The sequence below is a fragment of the Triturus cristatus genome, chromosome 6, assembly GCF_964204655.1.
Source record: "Triturus cristatus chromosome 6, aTriCri1.1, whole genome shotgun sequence".
Taxonomy (NCBI): domain Eukaryota; kingdom Metazoa; phylum Chordata; class Amphibia; order Caudata; family Salamandridae; genus Triturus; species Triturus cristatus.
The window spans coordinates 1,506,615,642-1,506,628,521 of record NC_140589.1 but is presented as its reverse complement, the minus strand read 5'-3'; positions in this window follow the sequence as shown (position 1 = coordinate 1,506,628,521).

Here is a 12,880-nt window from a genome sequence, read left to right as displayed (position 1 = left end):
TAAAAAAATAAGCATAACGTGAAGTAAGAGTCCGAAATGCATTGGGATGTTTAAAATAATTATTAACGTCTAGAAGACTTTCTTTACACCTTAACAACCATGTGAAAATCACACTTCAGTGATCTTTTTAAAGTTGTGCCCAGAGGGACATTCTCTAAATTTAGAGAACGCTTCCAATGTAATATCAAATTGTGGCATGACACAATGGTCCTATACATGTACCTGAGCAATGTGAATCCTGTGTGACTTCCAAGGGCTCTATACAAACAATGGTAACTTGAAGCTTTCGCACAATGGTTCTATGTTGCAGGGACAATTTAGTTTCTGGCAAGGCAATGATGATGTACATTCCTGGGCAGTGCGGATTCTGGTAAGACAATTTTGGTTTATGTATTTGGGTAATGCGGCTCATAGTGTGATAATGTTTTACATTCAAGACAGTGTGGTGTGCGTCACTGCATTGTCCCTTTACTTATTGAGGTTATGTATAACCTGCTGTGTCAATAAAAGACATTGGGCCACATATATACATGAATGCAATCATTACAGACTTTGCACATTCAATCAGTAGACAATTCTTTATCTCTTCTGCTGCTGCCCAAGAGTAAGAGAAGCGAGACGGAAGCTTCTAAATTAAAAACATTATTTTTCAAAGAGGGTTAATCTGACACAAAAGGATGCCTTAAAATATTGTCTGAAATCAAATAAAGTATCAAAGATATCAAGTCTTGAGAAGTTTTTAAGCATAACTTTCATTAAACGGAATGTATTTTTCGACTCGGGCACTGGTGGTGCAGTTATAAAACTATTTTTTTAAATTTTCTGGTTCAATTTTACCTTTTTTGTTGTTCTCTCTTTTTAAGTGGTGTTGCAGTGAAATAACTTTAATTAACTGAACAATAAAAGAGTTTGGATTTAGATTTGCACTTCCTTACTCTGTCATGGAAATCAATCTATGGTTTTCAATATGGGGCAATTTGGACACTGACTTTACAATATAGGTATAATGCCTGAGACTGTGTATCAATCATCCTTCAGAAGATCCATTACCCTTCAGTGCTGCCCTGATACCACAAGCATCTCCCCAACACAGTGAGTTGTCTTCTGTCTCAATGAGAGAAACTGATATTTGAGCATCAGATATGGCTGGCCTTTTGAAAAGTGGTCTGTCATACTTCAACAAATTCCTCGAAGGCTTGTTTATCTTGTATCATAGTATTAGCAGCAAAACAGATCTGATTGGTCCTTCAATGGGAAAGAATAGTGATGGCCATTGTGTCCTAACACTTATCATAAAAATGGTGTTATTTACTACGACACAGGATTTGTATGTGGTTTATTCCATTGAGCATGTTGTTTCAGATATGTTATGCATCTTCTATGGCATAAATATTTGATGGATGTGCATAGCAATTTCAATTGTTTTGTTATGTCACCTAGTGATTCTTTATAGACACACATACATGTTGCTACCTAGAATAAATGTTGCTCCTGGTATTGCGGTCAGGAACGTTTACACGTAGGTGACCCCGAGTGAGTTACCATTTTACTAATTCCCCTGAGCTGTTAGGCTATAATTGGTGAACAGAAAAATGTTGGCAGTTAAGAGATGGGTCTGAGTCATTGTCGTCACTGTACCTGCTCGTCTTTGTTTTTAGATATACCTGGGGTCCACACCAAGAAAGGTGAAATTCCGAGGAATTATAAGGTATTTTTATTTTGTCTGGATCCTGCCTTGCCCAGTAGTTTTTAGAACTCCCTCCTTCCTTAAAGTCTTTGAGGAGGTTAAGTCCACCTTTGTGGGACTGACCTACCAGGGTGTGGAGAGGATGCCGATGATGAAGCATGACACTATTATGTGTGGGAGGTTTCCTCTTTCGTAAATGATGACTTTCCTCATAAGCTTAGCAGAAGTCCTGTGACGTCCAAACTCTGGACTTTAGATTGTTCATGTAAGATTAAGAAACAGTGGATCTCTCTTTTTTCGTTCTTTGCGCTGCCGTACTCATTCTTGTGATTACATTGATACTTTTGGGGGGACGTACAGTGGCCTACCCTCCACCTCTGCGCTTATGTGTTAACGGCTCCTGGTACTCGGCCAGAACTTGTTGGATTTAAACTGTTTCTACAATCCGGGTTGATAGTGCTGATATGTGTCTTGTTGGATTTAAATACTGCTTAAAATTCCCTTCAGAACTGCCTATATAGCCTATGCCATTTTAAACAAATATATATGTATCCCTGAGGCCCACTGGAGGGCTGTAAATACCTTTTTAATAAACTGCAATTTTGTAGAACCCACGGAAGGGAATTGGCTGCATAGAAACTACGAAATCCAGCATGCTTTGTGAAACACTCATCTGTGAGGCCCAAGGGTGAGCAATGTAGCATGCAAGCCGTGTCTGCAAGATTTCAGTGTGCTTATGAAGAAGGAGCTGGGAGCTCCGAAACGGGTCAAGCAAAGGAAAAGAAAAGCAGGATTACAATTGCTGGTTTCCCTCATTAAAGAATTCAGATGAATTACTGCTCTGGAGTGTGCCTTCGTTTCTTTGGACAACTTTGGAAGGTATATTATATATATATGATCAATTATTTGATTGCATGAAGTACATGATCGCATGAAGTACAGTTGAGTAGGATTTATCGGGGGTAGATTCGGGGGAGGGGCTGCTCCGGTTGTTACCACCCCTCCCACCCTCAACCCCCTGAAAATGAATGCTGTAGTAAACAGTTGGGCACAAGTGCTTTCAGTCAGATATAGTGAAGTGTCTGTCAGATTGCACCTGGAATGTTAACATGCTCACACTGACAAAAACACATGCATAAACACACACACTCTCTCTTGTCTCTGTTTAGAAGGACTTAAAATGTTTGATTACCTTGAAAATAATGTGTTTTAAGTACACCAAACAATCCACCCCCCTCTATCTTTCCAATGCCCCTTATGCCCCCCTCCCACCCATGTCCTGCTTCTCACATAATGTATTTTTTTACAAGTTATTCTAGCGTGATTGTTGGCAAATCTGAAGCTCAAACCTTCCCCCCTACCCCCAACCCCTCCCCCAATCTTACTGACCAAGCTACTTCCCCGGATTTAATATTTTTGCCTGGGGTGATTTTGGATACCAGTACACACTGAATAAAAGTGATTAGGTAAGTACGGCTGCCAAGTGTCAAACTGAGAAATTGGACTTGAACATGTTGAACCTAGTGACAAAGCGTTAAGAAGTACATTTAACACAAGAAGAACCAAAGAGCAAGAAAGGCTCTGCATAAAACTGACTCTGGCTATATAATTCGTTTTGTGTATCAAATAAAACTTGGGTAAATGTGTACATTGAGTACAGAGCTCCAACGTCTCCTAGGTCCGTGGGTGAACAGCTAAGGCCTTTTTCTTTGCATTCTGTGACATGTAGTCTCGAGTTTGTAAGAGAACTAACTGCAAGTCCCAATATGCAATGATACAAATCTCTGGACTGGCTCGGCTACTCACTAATAGGGCTGGGAAACTTGAGAGCGCTGTTCATTTGACTGTTATTCTAAATTCGTTCTCGTACTTAGCGAATTTGAAAATCTTTGTCATTATTTCTATTGATTGATGTTTGCGTTTTCGTTAAACGTGTTGCAGAGAGGCGCTTTCTGTCTTTGCATTCGGTCCACCTATGGAGTATATACGCGCATACCTCTTCCGGAAGCGACCTTACGCCGGTTGACATTCCAGAACGTTCCAAAAGCAGGCCTGCGAGTTTAGAACTTGAATTTGAAGCTCAAAGGGGGGCGGGGGACTCCAGTGCGTCTCGTGAGTAGCTCAGAACGGATTTCCAGATGGGGGTTAGGTTAAAGTGCCTAGTAACCCGATAGTTGCTGAAGCATGATCGCCAGTTGCCACCTTCGAAGTTAACAGCCCCAGTACTTCTCACATAGACTTGCACCTAATCAACGCAGCTGCCGTTAATGGCCTGTAGAAACCTGAAGCTCAAACAGCGCCGATAGGACCTGTGAGACTACTGGGATTTTCAAATAGCGTCCTTGGATTGTGCCAGTCAAGATTCACCTACCAGTAAGACCCCAGCTAGTCTGAATTAATTGTGAGGCAAATGGAGGAGGGCCGGGCTCCATGGAGGAGGGCTGGGCTCCACAGAGGCAACATGCAGTGTGATGCAAAGGAACCCGGAGTGGCGCTTTCATTGATAAACGTGCTAACGGCGGCGTTTGTTTATGTTCTTTTATCATGTGTGGGCCGGATTTAGCATACAGACAGTGCCAGAGGCTACAGCCCTGTCCCAGCAGAGACAGTCACACATTGTGCTGCAGACAGGCTTTGATTGCACCGATTTACATAATATAGGTGCCAGAGACTTACTTACTTGGTCTTCAGATGCTTACTCGGGTCCTGGGATTTAATGCTGACATTATCATACATGCCAACATTTGAGGAGAAGAAAGTGGGACATTTTGAAAAAATAATCGGGAAAATGTATTATTTCTCCCTTGTACTTCTATTTAAGGAATTACGGGCGTGAGAAAGCAATTTTTGCTTAAAAAATCTAGAGTTTCCCGCCTTAATCCGGTCTATTGGCGTGCATGCATGCATTAGTGACTGGATCTGAGTTTTACAACTGCTAACCCCGCCGTTTGCAGGTATTTGTTAATATATGTTAACACATCCAATGTTAACATTCACAGTTGTACACCAATGGAGCCGCGGGAGGTCAGGTGACGTAACCGCGGGTGTGAGCTAATGAGAGCAGAGCTATTGACACCATTTTCAAAACTATTTTCGCGGCCATGGCAAATCACTGACCGAAGCATTCGAGAATCGGCGCAGATGTCCATTTTTGTTCTTTGAAAAAACACGTTGTAATTTCCGTATTCTACAATATGCCTTTGATGACTTTATAATTTGCACAAGAAAACCCCAGGACCGAATTGCGGTTTTACAGTGACAAGGAGTCAACTAGCCCCCCTAAGGATGATCGAAGCTAGCATTTTTTGGAGGGAACGCCTTTTTAAGAGGAAGCTTAAAGGGACAGCAAATACTACCCAAGACAGTCCATGTAGCTCTCAATTGGCCTCAATCCAAGAACACTTAGCTTGTAATCTTTGGAGCTGAAAACACTAAGCATGCTTAGTGTTGGTTTCTGAGAAACAAGGGCGCTGTACGTCACATTAATTTATTTACTTATTATCCAGTTTAAATGGTGCGAACCTGGAGTGAAGGCACTTGAGCTCTTTTCAGTAAAGAGGGAGATATTAGTTGCATATACATTTTTGTTGAGAAAACTACAGCTAGGTAATAGCCGTGCGGAAGTTGAATTAGGAGGTCACTGTGCGTATTTAGAAGAGGAGAAGTTTCAACTCAAATTTGAAGGTGTCAAGAGAGGTGGTGGTTGGTAGCTTTGGGGGGAAGAAAGTTCCACATTCTGTCAGTGAAGGACTGTGCCATTGTTCATTCCAGTTGGAAAACCGGGGTTTCAGAAAGTTGTGTTTCCAAGCTGCTCATGGTTTTGAACCCACTTGATCTTGGCTGCAGTATCACAGGGTCCGCCAGTGTGTATGCCCTTGGTGGTGATAAACACCATCTTGTGGTAGTCCTAGCTTTGCTTGATTACCACTGAAGAGTTTGTAGTACCAATATGATTAAAGCTAATCGTTCTAGCAGTGACGGCTACTCCGCTATAGCCGTGAAGTGTCGCCCCACTGATTTCAAGCAGTACTAGAAGCAAAAACATAAAATTATGATAACTTTCAGTTATCATTTTATGTTTTCTTTGCGGGCAGGTGGGCGGGGATGCTCTAATGGATCAGGGGAGGAGTGGTTTGCCGACTCCTAAGTGCGCAATGACTGTTTGGTCGGCCCTCTCGGTCTGCCCAAACCAGTCATGTGCACTTTTGTAAGGCAGCCTGCATGAAGAACATGCCCACCCCTCCAGCCCCTGGCTGAGCGCCGTGTCACGGCCCTCAGACCAATCACAATGCTGCATTGCAGCGTTGTGATTGGCTTAGGGACGAAGCCTGGCTGCCTGCTTCCTGTTCCTGAAGAGGCGGCAAGGTAAATGTTTTTTTTCATTTTTTATTATAAATAGTGCTCTCTTCGGCAATCACCACCTGTGAGCCATGCTGGCCGCAACTGCGTTCCAGAAACAAAACGCCACAGCATGTACCATCACCTTCAGATGGGAGTGCCATTTTTTGGGAAGTTCCGTCAGAAGAGAGTTTCCATAATCTGTCCTTGATAAGACAAAGGATTGGACTAGATTCTCAAGATCTGATTCAGAGATGAGCTATCCTTGTACGACAATGTTCTGTATTGTAAGGTAACAACTGCTATGTCAGTTCCTTAGAAATGTTACCTGTAACTGGATCAGTGAAATGCTCAAAACTCTGACTTTGGTCATTGTTTTTTGGAGGTCACCTTTTTGCAGCGGAATCACATTTTGTATTTCCTCACACTTGGCCCATACACAATTTGTTTGGACTAACCAGGGGGCATATTATCAGGAAACGGCGTTGAAATTATCGCCGCTTTAGCGGCAGAAAACTGCTGCTAAAGCGGTGATAATGAGCTTGATAATATGCCCTTGAGAATTCCCATAGAAGCCCATGTTCTGGTGTCAACATGGGCTTCTATTGGAATTCTCTGCGGCATATTATCAAGCCCATTATCGCCGCTTTAGAGGCAGTTTTCTGCCGCTAAAGCGGCGATAATGTTAACGCCGTGCTTGATAATATGCCCCTTAGTTCTCACTTTGTTCACTCAAGTTCTATACTTCACCCACAGAGGCATTGACCCTCAGATGGACCTTTCTTCATCATAGTGAGGGGTGAGAAATCAGGATGTCCCAATATTGGCCACCCAATAAGGTCCAATAATTGATAGCCAACTCACAAATTAGAGAACCGGGTCAAATACTCTACTTTCAGAACCATGCTATAGAAATAGAGTATTGCAATTGGAAGACCCAACCTCCTAATGAAGTTCAGTCTGACAAGAATTATGCAAACCAAAGGCTCGGTTGTGGCTACACAAAATAAGAGCAAAATAACCTGGTGATCAGAAAATGATCTATGACTCTATCATGAATTTAGAAACCAGATAATTGTAGGCACAGTCTCTGTAAAAAGAGCATTAAGACACAATAAAAGACTCAGACAAATTTAGATAATTTGGTTAATGTATTAAAGATCTAAGACCAATGCATATAAGTAACATTTTAAGACGCTCTCTCGTAAGTCTTACAGCTTGAAATATTAAACCACACATTTAGCCAAAATAAATCTATTTCTAAATGAAAAAAAACCCATATAGGATGGTTCAGAATTCGAGATTCCTACCACCAACAAAGCTTGGAGGATGGTTTAAAATAATTCCCCTAGCATAGGCAAAGGGATCAAGTTAGAGTCCACTAGGGAAAAGGCCACAGGTATGGGCAAGGGGAATGGAGCATTGATCAGGAAAGTTCAGGTCTGGTCTCTCACCAGACAGCTCCAAATCGTCCAACAGGCAAGTTCATTAGAAAGGGGGAAAAAACACAAGGGCATGTAAAGATAGCCCAGCAGGAAGTCAACATGAGAGGACAGGGGGAATGAAGAGCCCCCCTCCTCCTAGGAAAGTCACTTTTTATTCTCCAAATTGTCCATTTGTGACATCAGTTGTCATCATACGATGTTCTGACTAACATGTGATCATTTTTCCATTCCCCAGGTAGAAAGTGATACTCTAACATATTTTCCCATGCTGCTCATAAGAAACAGCTGTCCATTCCGTCCTCATAGGCTAGTTGACATAGAGCCTATTTGCTTTTTCTCTTCACAGATTTAGTCCAAAGGTTGGGTTCCCACCAATTCATACACAAATAAGTACTGTAAAGTGTCTTGTTGATTAAAAAAAAATGCATTAACAGAACAGATAAAGCAACATTTGAGGAAACATAGCAAAATCCCATTACACCAGGCTAGGAAATAGTGCAGCCAAAGGGTAAAAGGTAATTCAATGCATTCTAAAGTTGGCATTTATTATTTAGTAAAATAAACCACTAATTAAGTTCAAGCTTAAAAAAATGAATCAAACATAATTTATAGTGAGGATGCTTGTAAGGTTTTCAGTGATTATTACACAGAAATGTTCAACTCAAATTATGCCCTACAACCAAAAATTTCAAAACTACCTACATGTAAACAATTAAAAAAAATCATTAAAATAAAATTGTTTTAAAAAATGTAAGCTCTTAATAATGTTAGGCACTTATACTTTCAGTCATATAGCATATTACATTCATTATTTTCACCACTTTCTATATTGCTATGGCGCATTACAATGAAGTCAAAAGAAATCCTAGATTTTCTCATTATTTATTCATGACTACTTTGTTAAAACATATAAGGTAATCAATTATTAAACCTATTAAATTCATTTTTTGATTTATCTTGCTATTGCTACCTATCCAAGCCCACTTTTACGATGCTGGCACTTCAACTTTTCTCAGTTTCAGTGTTCTTTTTCTAGACGTGTGCAAAGTGCACATTTGAGTTTTCACTGTCAAAATTGGTTTGTGTGTTGTGTAAAGAATCATCAGCTTTTACGCTGTCTCAAGCTCCCTATTGATGGTGAATCAAGCAATCACACATTTCCACATCAACTGCAACTGTTAGAGGTGACCAGGCTGGAAGTACAAGTGAAGGAGGAGTAGCTATTATCTACAAAGAGGAACTAAAGATTAAATCTGACCCCTTGTCGCTGCCAGGGTGCGAAAATTGGTTGTTCGCGCTAGAAGTGTCTTTCACCTTCTCGGGTATATTCATTTACTGTCCCCCGGGCTCGGTCACGCAGTTCATACAGACCCGTCCTGACATTGTAGCAGAGCACAGTCTAGTTTCTGCTAACTTCACAATTCTAGGTGATATTAATCTGCACCTAGAAAATGCTAACTGTGAAGTATGCGATAACGTTATATTGGAATTAAGAGCAGTCCAATTAACACTGAGTCAAAGCCCCACCCATAAGAAAGGCCACCTACTGTACCCTATATTCTCCAACATACCTGAGCTGATCACAGGCGACCCAATAGAGATCCTGTTGTCTGACCAATAAATGAATCCCCTTTCAACTGGCTAATTTAAGGACAACATGCACTGTACCTCACCAGTTTAAACTGAGAATTAACTGGTCAAAGATGGACACAGAGGGATGGTAGAATATGCCTACCACCTCCTCCCCAGAAATGACTGGAGATATGACAAGCAGATATAGCATGTTTGAAACATGGATGGTGAAAGCCTTAGACAATCTTGACCCTCTAAACGTCCTGGGAAAAAGGGCACCATGGTTCACACCAGAACTCATAAAATTGAAAAAGGAGTAAAAAAAAAACTAGAAAGGGTCTGGAGGAAAAGCTGTACTGTGTCCTGCAAAGACAACTACACACAATGCCACAAGACATTTTCGATTCAAATCAGTTTCTATTTGGAGAAACAAATTACGCAAAAGAGTGTAATGGCTAAAAACAATACTTTAAATATATGATACCCTATAATAAGAACTTCTTGAGATTATGCATGCATAATACACATTTTGCCTCGTCCTAACTAATAGATTTTATGATATTTGTCCAACAGTTTCTGTGTGTATTTTGTTATATATCTTGTAAGATATTTTTAGGCTTTGGTGTTATTTTTTATTTAGCAAATATATCAGATACATCTATATTTGGTGCTTGCTGAGTGTGTATATTTGTACCTTTTCTACAGTACATAAAGCCGGTCGAACCAACACTCTTATGAGTAACTTATTGGGCGTATCAGACTTGACAGTTTCTTAGTGGAAGACAACCTGTGCTCCAATAGTTACTCAAATTCGGTCGCCCTAATTAATGTATCTCCAGCACTGATTCATTCCCACAGAGACCCTATTGCTAAATACAATAAGAAATTCAGTATGTAGAGTTCTGGAGTAGGATCACAAACATCTTTTCTTCTTCTTTCAAACTATATTTTGGTTATTAACCATAAAAGTTACATTAAAATACATTTCTCCATTTAATACAATAGGAATTTTTCAAACTATTTTTTTTCTGTGCAATTGCAAGTGTTAATAAATACTTACTCAAGCTAAAAACAACACAAGGCAGCGTTTTGTACCTAAAAACTCTCAGAGCTTCCTGCTACTGTCTATATCCCGAGTTCTGACAGAGAGGGCGACTCAACTTCTTCCTAATCTTGTCATAGAATGTGCAAAAAAACTAAATATGTGGAATACTTTCTACATTTGCTAAAGGGCCTAGAGTGCAAAGTGATTCAGCGTTTAACCCATTGTCTGTATTCTATTTTACTGTCTAGGCTTTAATTTGAAGGATACCATAACAAAACTTCAAATATACTGTTCTTGCCAGGGGAGGATAAACAATATCCAACAACTCCTCAAACCCTGAACAAAGCTTAACTTCCAAAAATGGTGTGGTTAATCTGCCGAATCTTGGGTTACTATGCAGTATGTTCAGCTGTTCTTCCCACTATATCTGCTTAAATTGTTTCTTGGTGTTCTGGGACAGTGTGTGTGGCTTGTCCAATAATCACTTCAACCAAGCTTAACAAACCATGCTTTCACATAACTAAGCTAGGGGAGAGTTAGCAGTTCATCTAAGGCCATTATTTCTCTAAGGCCTTCTCCATAGTGACCCAAATCCTGTATCGTCCACAACCTGACCCAGAAGAGTAGAGGTCTCAGGTTTGCAATATGCTCTATCCATTTTACGTTAAGGTCATGGAAAAGTGGCGATCATAGTGTAGCCACCGTTAGGCCTTATAGCTCCCCTCATTAATTTATTTTTCTCAATGGAAAACTGCCTTGAATTTTCTATGCATCACAGCTCAGCCCTATACAATACAGCCTGTGCTTTGTACTTGTAAATCTCTAGATCCAGCATAACAGCTTTTATTGTAGTCTTATTATATTTACTATTGACCGCCTTTTCACCATGTGTAAGAATAATTCTTGTGTGATTAATTTGGGGATTCCACAACACCCTAGAGTCTATAGTAATACCCAGATAATTAAAATGTGAGACCATTTCAAGATTTTCCTTACCAACATGGATGTATTTCTTAATGGATTTATGAGGTTTTAAGGACTTTCATTTCATCATGCTAATGTTTATTTCCAATCCTTTTCTAATACAGTATTCATTGAAGCTATCTAAAAGGTTTAGGAGACCCCTGAGCGTTTGCAAGACCAAAATAGTGTAGGAAGGTGGAATCTGACTGCATGGTTACCCCACACTTTTTGCCTGTTTTTTTGATGGTTTTCGACTTAGTTTGACTGGGATCCTGCTAATCAGGACCCCAGTCTATCTGCTTTCTCCCTAAAATGGTTGTTCATGTACTTTAGGTACACTCCAGATTGGATTCTGGGGTACCCTTATAGGTCCCTAGTATATGGTATACTATATACCCAGGGCTTAGGTATCCCAGAGGCCTCTCAGGGGCTGCAGCATGTATTATGCCACCTCTGGGAGGCCATTCAAAATGACACAACAGGTCTGCTACAGCAGCCTGTGTAAGGTGGTGCATGCACCCCTTACTTAGATATAGGTTCACTATATCTATCCATCTCACTGCACATATAAACTTATCAGTCACCCCTATGGCAGGCCTTATCAATCCTGAAGGCAGGGTGCTGGGTTTTATGTGAGAGGGTGCCCATGCATGAGCAGAGCCCCTCTGCAGCTTTCGGAACCTATAGTCCGGGGTTGTTTGTGATACAGCCAACCATATATACTTAAGTGCATTATAGCCTTGCAGTAAATGCAAACTTTAAAACGGCTGCATGGAAACATGTCGTGTTTGGTGTCAAACACCTTGGAATCATTCCTCCACACCAGTAACTGGTGTGGGAGGTATGATTCCACCCTACTAGAGGGAGAAATATGACCACACCGGTACACCCGGTACCAGCTTTACAGATCCTGGCATCACAACATGTATGCTGCCAGCCACAGACACTAGTCTTCCCTCCTGCTGCTGGACGTAACTCTGGCAGGAGAGGCTGGACATTAGGTTTCCTGTCACAGGGAGGTGTGACCACCTCCCACACATGCTTTAGTGTACTGGGACTGGGTGGGTGCACTCTGAGAGTGCTTTGATGTCTGCACTGGGGGCACATTTGGTGTCCCTGTGCATAGTCCTGCTCAAACCGGTTGCAGGGGCTATCAGCCCCTGCTCTGGTGCGAAACTGGACAAAGGACATGGGTGTAGCCACCCTACAGTCCTGACCCTCCCATAGGTGGGTCCCCAGAGTTTGTCCCACCCCTTCCTTGGGTATAAAGTAGGAACCCATGGCTATAGGACTTTATATTTACCTGGACCAAACTCTGCTACAGAAACCAAGTACTTCAACTATCTACACTATGTTGGATGACCGAAGAATCTCCCTTGGAGGAAAGAAGTTACTCCCCTGCAAGGCAGGCACCTGAAACGCATCTGACCGGTTTACATCTACCCAACTCCTGAAGGACTCCAAAGATTTTGCAACACAGGAGGTCGGTTTCCAAGCTTCCCTGAGGCCGACCAGTGCTCTCAGCAAACCTGAGACCCGCAGCCCTCGTGGGGACCGTGCAACCTGTACCCCTGGACACCGTCCACATTTGCAGCAGCATATGCTTTTTGGCAATCCCTGAGGCTGTGCTTTGGGCTACTTGTAGTCCATACCCCGAGCAGTAATTCCACTGAATATTACCCGCCTACACTCCACATGTGTTCCGTGGGCTGGTATTTTGTGATTCCTCTCGAGGTCCATTTGCGATCTCTGGTCTGTCGACCTGTGGGTCCCTGAGAAGGGAACTTTAACTTTTAATGGGCTTTTCTGTTTGTTCCAGATGTGTCCTGA